Source organism: Mauremys mutica, unplaced genomic scaffold (genome assembly GCF_020497125.1).
Source record: "Mauremys mutica isolate MM-2020 ecotype Southern unplaced genomic scaffold, ASM2049712v1 Super-Scaffold_100089, whole genome shotgun sequence".
Classification (NCBI taxonomy): Eukaryota; Metazoa; Chordata; order Testudines; family Geoemydidae; genus Mauremys; species Mauremys mutica.
Window position 1 is genome coordinate 913,071 of NW_025423261.1, and position 8,171 is coordinate 921,241.

Below are 8,171 nucleotides of genomic sequence, written 5' to 3' on the forward strand. Positions count from 1 at the left end.
GCCATGCTGTGTCCACGGGGCCTGGGGGTGCCATGATTGCGGGGGGACAGAGGAGGCTCGGGTGGAACATGTGCCATCGAACCCATATCCCGATTTGACTACGTTTACTCAGTTTACTCAGTCTGATGCCTTCTATAAGGAGATGGAGCGCCAGGGTCGACAGCTGCAGCATATATGTGACAAGTTGGACCAATTGGAAGGTTCTCCACCTGGATCATCGCGGTCGCATCTTCACGAGCGCTTTCATCCGACTCGCCCTTCCGCCCCGCCTGGCCCCGGGGACCCTCCAACTGGGGACCCTCCGGATCCGGTACAGCGCTGGCATGGGGTTTTAAGAGAAGCCATCCTTGAAGGTCTAACACCTGAGGCCTTTCCGGTGATTACGCCAGACCCTCAACACCCTAATTATAGACGGTGGGCCCCTTTGGACTGGAAGTTGATCCGTGAGGCACAGAAATCGATCATGGCTTATGGACTAGATAATCCGTATGTACAGTCTATCATTGAACAGGTATTTGCTGGCCAAGCAATGTGTCCGTACGATGCGATTAAGCTAGCTGACATGCTTCTTACACCTACACAGCAACTGTTGTGGAAAGATGATTGGGCTAAGAGAGTTGACTTGGCTCTTGTCCGCAATTTGGATTTACCGGATGATGATCCTCGGCGCGTGGCCACTGCTGATATGTTTTTGGGAGCCGGTCGCTTTGTTGACCCGCATTTGCAAGCCCGCCTCGATCCCCGGATCCTCCAGCAGTCGCAGGAACTGGCTTTGGCTGCCTTTAAAGCGGTGCCCCAGATGGGAAAGCCGAGCCCTCCCTACGCTAAAATTATGCAAGGCCCATCGGAACCGTATTCCACCTTTTTGGATCGCCTTCGAGAGGCTATTGATAGATCTCCCAATCTGACGCCAGAAGCCAGAACTGCAGTTGGACTTGATCTTGCAACCCAGAATGCAAATCCCACTTGCCGCCGTATATTAGCCACCTTGCCCAAGACTGCGACCCTGATGGAAATGATTGAGGCATGTGGTAGGGCCGCTATGCTTGAGGAGACGGATAAGGCAGCAATTCATGCTAAGGCACAGGCCTCTGCACTGGCCGTGGCGTTACAACCCCTGCTCGGGCGACAGCGGGGGGCTAGAAAACCTACCCGGCCAGCCGGCCCCTGTTTTGGTTGCGGAAAACCCGGGCATTTCCGGCGGGACTGCCCTATGCAAAATGAGCAGTGGGCCTCTGATGTGTTACCTGAAGCTGCAACTGGCGCTTGCACACGATGTGATAAGTTTGGACATCACGCCGCCGACTGTTGGGCGCGTTACAAGAAGGATGGAACACCGCTGCCGGGAAACGGATCACAGAGCGCCCCTCGGAGGAGCGCGACGACACAAGTGCCTCCACCCGCCAACCCGGCTGCCTGGAACACCTCACCGGAGCAACCCGTGGCAGTGCCGGAGTGGATTTGGCCACAGCGACAGATGTAGTTTTACAGACTGACGAGGTTCAAGTTCTTCCTTCCAACACCGATGGCCCATTAGGATTTGGCCTGAGTGCCCTTTTGATTGGCCGCTCGTCAACATCAAAACAAGGTATTTTTGTTTTGCCTGGCCTTATTGATGCCGATTATACGGGGAATATTGGGATAATGGTACGTGCCCTTTGTCCCCCTGTGACTATAACTGCTGGTACACGTCTTGCTCAGTTAATACCTTTCAAGGGATGTGTGCCCCGATCGACCCCGATTGACCGCGGGTCTCGAGGGTTTGGATCCACTGGCCCTCCCCAACCTGCCTTTGCTATGGACATCACTTTGCGCAAGCCCACCCGAACCGCTCGGCTTCAGGGATCCGATGGGTGGCAGATCACTCAGGAAGCTTTTATTGGGGATGCAATGCAGAGTGGGGTAACTGAGGCACCTGGGACGACAGAGGTAGAAGATCCTGTGTTTACCTTGGAATCAGAGCCCACTGAAGCGGTTGCAGCTGAGGCCCCCATGCAGAATGATGTAGGAGATGCGCCATTTAACCTAGTATCAGAATGCCCAGGGGCAGTTGTAAATGGGGCCCCTCTACAGAGCGACATGTGTCCTCAAGAACTGCCTGTGTGTGGAAAGGGAGACGAAGAGGAGCAAGAGAATTTAGCTGTGCAGCTGGCAGATACTGGCTCACCCATTTTTAGTATTGAAAGCTCTGGGGCTCAAAAAACATTTGTGCCTGTTACAGCTGCAGCACTTGAAGAACAAATCATTGCAGAAACTGTAACATCTATGGAAACCTCAGCTGAAACTTTAAAGCCTTTAGAAGCAGTGCCTGGAAAACTATTTCCTGAACTAGTCCAAGATATTACCACTGCTCATTCAGGATTTGAGGCTGCAAACAGTAGGACTGAAGAAACTGCAACAGTATCAGTATTAGAGATGACTGCTGCAATGGTGGATGGAATGACTGAGAAAGCAACAAGATGTACACACCCTGAGCCCCTGGAGGACAACTGCTTGTTAGCTGTGCCAGGATCCTTTTTGTTTGATCCTCCCTGAATGATTTAATTGGTTGAGATAATTTTTGCTTTGCCTGAATGTATAGGATGATGTCCTGATAATTTCCCCCGTAAAACTTGAACCACGATGGTGGTGGAACAGAAGAAAAAACACTCACATCATTGATATTGCCAATGTCTAGAAATTCCTGACTAAAAGGGCATTGAGAACTGACCCTGGTAAAGAAGCAAAGAATTGCACACTGGCAGGAAAAAATTTTGGACTCCTGCTACAAACCGTGGTATTGATTGGATTTTGGGGTTTATTTTACAGGCTGCGCCCTGTGTTGTGGAATTTTTTTTTAGCATGTATTGCCCTCCCTAATTGGATTGTAAATTATATTACCCCCCCCCCATTCCTAATCCCTGTTTTTTAGAGCCTAATTGTTTGTTTTTAAAGTTTGAGAAAACTCAGCCAAAAGGTTTGCTGAGTATTCTCAAAGGGGGGGGAGTTTATGGTGTTATTTAGGCATACATTTAGGTAATTTGGGAGAATGGCTTTGAATTTATGTGATGCAAAATACCTTTATGTAAAGTGCTTTGGATCGGGCCTAGGCAGGTAGGCAATAGACAGAGGCTTGGAAAGGAAAAAAGGATCGGGCCCAAGCGGGCAGGCAACAGACAACAAGCTTGGAAAACTGGTTGATAACCTTGAGGGTGCAGTTGATAGAAAAGGTAATTAACTACAAGCGAGTAATGTTAGGCAGAGTACAAAGTTAACTCTGTGGTTGCTGGAGGGAATAGCAGTTGAATTTACAAGTAAGCCAGGATGCAATTGTATTACTGTAAATGATTTAATTGATGATGTAATTTTCCTTTTTTGCCTGATGGTACTAAGGGTATTTGTATATTGTATGTAATGATTGCTTGCCCAGTAGGGGTAGTTTTGTTTTGTTTTTTAGATATTAAGAAAATTGGTGTTAGCTGCATAGCATTTTATGTACCATGCATTTATTTATGGAGTTCAATTTATGTTATGTGTTTTATGTTTTGTTTTGTGGTGTTTGTTTGTTTTTCTGGCCAGAATTGTCTTTTGCGTTTTATGTGGTTTATGTTGTGTTTTTTCTAGGACCCCCCCCTCCCTCAGTGTCAGTTTGATCGCCTGACATCTGAGGGATGATTTGGTAATAGAAGTTTGCCACAAGTTGGTGTGCTATAGAGAAGGGGGGACTCCTGTAGAATTTACACCATTTATTTGTTGTGCTTTGTTTTTGTTTGGTGTTGTTAGGGTTATGTTAAGAATTGCATGGTTATATAGGTTGGCTTTATAAAGTTTTAATTTTGGTTTGTGATAGATTGTGGTGTTATGCTGTAATAAGTTGGAAATGTTTTGCTTATGTTTTTAGTCCTTTTTTCTTTCCCTCCTTTTTGATTTTGGGTAGAGGGGGGAGGTGTTGGGAATATTTTGCTGGTTTGGCAGCTGGTAGTGTGGGAAGCTAAGATGTTTAGGTTTTTAGGATGGGTTACTTAGGCTTTGAGCTTTGTTTTGAGAAGTTGGCCTTGGCTAGTTCTATGAAGTCACAGCTGCGGGTGTGTTAATTTTGTTAACCAATTAGCAACTGCTTGCTTGCCTGCTTCGAGAGTATAAAGATGTATGCTGGAGAGAAATAAATGACTTTGCTGCCAATCAAACTGACTGAAGAGCTTTGTTCATATACGCCTGCGATGCAACAGAGGTGCTGGGAGCCAGATGGAGGAGAGCTTTGCCCAGGCTGAGTGGGACGGAGTTTGGGTGCTGGGTGCAGGCTCTGGGCTGGGGCACGGGGTGGGGTGCAGGAAGGGTGGAGGGGTGCAGGCTCTGGGAGGGAGTGCGGAGGGCTGGGTGCAGGCTCTGGGACAGAGTTTGGGGGCCGGAGATGGGGTGCTGGGTGCTTGGGGGGGAGGGGAGGGGAGGGGACTGCCATCACATGTGGCTTCCTTCCTCCTCTGCTGCCCCTCACCATAGCCTCGGTGGGGAATGGGGCTGCCCCTTGCCCAGTGTTTGCAGGAGTGGTGGCTGGGGGGAAACCCAGTCAAACTCTGGTTTTACTCTTTCGTTGATGGGTCACTTTAACCCATTACACACCCTTTCCCGCCTCTCTCACCCCACTTTTCTACTGGGCTTGTTTGCTCTTTTCGGTGGAGCCAGATGAAAACCACAAACCTCAGTGAGAGCAACAGGCTGGAAGACTAGACTGAACCCACCACCCAGCCTAGTCCATCCCAGAGCCCAGAACTGAGGACGAATGACCCCCCACCCCCAGGGCACCTGCTTCCACTCCTGGCCTCTCCCAGCACTGCCAGCGATTCTGTATGGCTGCATGAGGCGGGATTTCAACCGGACCGCCCCCCCCCCCGCTAAATTCACCCCTGTTTTGCAACCACTCTGCACCAAGAGCACCTTCCTTCCCTGCCTAGAGCTGCTGGATGGCTAGAAAGCTGAGCTGGGCATTTGATTGATCTGGAATATTATCATGCCCCCCCTCAAAAAAACCTTAATATCCCCACAGCTTTGGGGGAGGGGAATAGCCCCCCCCCCCCCGAAAGCTGGTCTAATTTATTGTTGTAGGGCAAATGAAGGTGCCATAGTTTAATGGAAATATTCAGCCCCTACAGAGTTCTTGCAGCAGGGAAAGCAGAGTTGATGGGAGGGAACTGGTCTGGATAGGAGCCTCCATCCTCTTTCTTTGCAAAATAATTTGGAGAGGGGAATCAGATCATGCCATGCCTCAGTTTCCCCTCTTGCCAGGAAAGGGGGGGAGAGAAGTCTCAGCCTGCCGTGTTGCAGACCTTTCGCATTCTCCCCTCTTGATGTATTTGGTTTCCTCCTCCAAACCCCCCTTTCTCTCTCACCTGGAGTTCACAGCACAAAGTACCGGCTCGGGGCTTTTTTCCTGGGTTACATGATCCCGACTTTAGTTTTGAACCAGACACAGGCAGGCACCAACTCACCCTCAAACAGCAACACCACGAAAACCACAACACCAGCCCAATATTACAACCCTCCGGGGAATCACAGGGTCAAACACTCACCGCTGGAAGCCCCAGCAGCTGCTCAGGTGAGTGAGGTGCACGGCAGAGATTCCTGTCTCCCACCGGACCGGAAGCTCCCTCAGCGTCTCCTCCAGGTGAGTGCTGGGGGTGGGGGAGGGGAAGGAGGGCTGCAAAGCACATGTGCCTTCTCCCCCCTCCCCCCTCCTGACCTGCAACACCCACGCGGCTGCCTCAGCCCTCAGCCGGCCAGCGTCTCTCGTTGCCTAGCAACAACAGCTGTTGCTTCCGGGAGACGCTGCCAGCGCGGGGCCCTCTCAGGCGCGGGGCCCAATTCGGGGGAATCGGGCAAGTCGGCCTAAAGCCGGCCCTGCTTGCAGCCCTTCTCTTCCGCCCTGACTGATAGGGGGAGTATTGAGCCTCCCTCCCTTAGGCCCTTCAGCATCCCTGGGGAAAGACCAACACCGCCCAAGTGACTTTGGGCCAGTAGGTCAAACAATAGGGCTGCCTCCTAGGCCAGGCTGCAGCCCAGCTTCAGGACTGAGAGGAAACGCAACTCGCATCCCCACCTACAGGACTCCAGGCACGGCCAGGCTTCTGGATCAAACGTCCCCTCTTGTGCTCAAGTCACAACAGCTAGCGGGCAAAAGACAGGCTTTCATGGCCTTTGAGAGAGCAAGACAGAGCCTTGGAAGACCCAGCAGGGTTTGTGGCACAGGAATTGCCCTCAGATCCTACTGAGACTTCAGCTCAGATTGCAGGATTCAAAGTCCCGAGTGCTGCCCTTACAGCATGGGACCAATAGGAAACCCCCAGACCTCTGCTGAGCTCTGGTGAGGATGACCCTGTGGGGGCAGCCCTGCCTTTGCTCACCAAGTTGTCATGCAGCAGTTTGCTGCAGCTCCCAGAGGCCTTTCTTAATCCAGCCTGAGAGGCCAGTGGGCGTGTGAGGAAGTTGCCCCTTCAGTCCCAGGCAGTACATGGCCCTTCCTAGTGAAAAGCCAAGTCCTGGGGAAAAAAGGTCAAATAACACCCTACAGAGATGCCTTCTTCCATTTTGACGGGAAGGGTTCTTGCTTCACCTGACCAAGGACTTGAACTCTGGACCCTCAGATTAAAAGTCTGATGCTCTACCAACTGAGCTAGCCAGGCTCACATATAAAAGAAGCAAATTTTGTGCAGATGAGAAACTCGTCATGAAAATGAGGGCAGGAAACAATACAGAAAACCTGCTACTCGTGCTGTCTTAGCAGTCCTAGCCCCAGCCTGCTCCTCCATCCGGCGCCCTGAGGCCTTATTCTTTTTTTAGTTAAATATCAAATCCAGGAGAAAACACAGTTATACAAAGCAAAACGAAATCACAAACAGAAATGTCATTGGAAATACAGAAATAAAAAAGGAAAATGCAATCCCCATCACTTTATTGTTTCTGGGCCATTCCTGTATCGAGAGCACCCGCGAAGGTCCCTGTCTGCTTATGAGAAACCTGGAGGAACTCATACCACAGCCTGAACATGAAACTCAACTGCTCCCAGGTGCCGCAGTCAAACCCTTTCCCTGCTGTGACGTTGCACTCCATAGGATTTTATGAAAAGGTGCTAATAAGTGTGAATATAAAGTGAGTGGACTATTCTTCATGCAAAAGGTCTCTTGTAAGGTATCATTACACAGCTTATAATCTACTGTGTGTGTTCATCCTATTTGTATGAACCGTTCATTCTTGGATCTGAAACTAGAAATATGAACTATAACTCTGAGGTCCTGTTGCAATGATGCAAAGTGTGGGCCATTAATAGTGGTTTGGACTCTTGATGGCTCCCATTAACCAGGACAACTGACTGGAGATGGCTCTGTCCTGCACCATCTGTGAATCAGGCCAGGAAGAATGAAGGCTTGGGATCTCACAGGACATGAGACCATGTCACCTGGTACAGGAATCCATCTTAAAGCTGGGGTTCTTCCCCAAGAGAGAGACAAAGAATTCCTGCCTTGTACCAAAGCTGTATAAGGGGGTGGAACTGAACAAACATGGCTGCAGTCATGAGACATCCCCTAGCTACCACCTAAGCTGGAACACGGACTATACAAGGTGAAAAGATTGGGCCCAGACATAAAATAAGTCTAGTCTGCAAAAGAAGCTTATTGAAAGATCTCTGAGGGAGAGATTTGATCTGTATTGAGTTTCATACTGTATTAGGCTTGGACTTGCATGTTTTTGTTTTATTTTGCTCTGTGAAAAATACAAGGTCCATAGAGAAGGAAAAGAAAATGCCTTAGAAAAGTCTGTGTGTGTGTGTGTGTTAGATGGGTGGGAGGGTGTCTAGAAACCACTCTCCTCTAGTTTCTTTTCTCTGATTTCCTGTAGAAAATCTGAAGCAGGGAGCAAAAGCCATTACCTTCTCTGAGGCTTGAACTCAGGACCTTCAGATTATGAGACTGACATGCTGCCAACTGCGCTGAGAAGGCTTGGAAAAGTTTTTGGCTCAGTGTATATCGGACCCTCTTACAGCAGTGACTGGGGCAGGGAAGGAGCCAGAGATGTGCTGGAAGAAGCAGGGAGCTCTGGTGACCAGAGACTTTTCCTGGCAGCAGCAAAGAAATCAATTCAGGCTGCCAGTGAACAATCTACTGGAACTAATGGCAGCACAGGAGGGATGTTTCCAAGCT

At 49.7% G+C, this 8,171-nt stretch overlaps 1 non-coding gene across 1 annotated transcript; it reads right to left on the reverse strand.

Annotated features, from left to right (window-relative positions):
* Window positions 1-7,897: 7,897 nt before the first annotated feature.
* Window positions 7,898-7,970, reverse strand: TRNAM-CAU. The gene has a single exon. It is a non-coding gene; the product is annotated as a tRNA-Met (tRNA).
* Window positions 7,971-8,171: the final 201 nt, after the last annotated feature.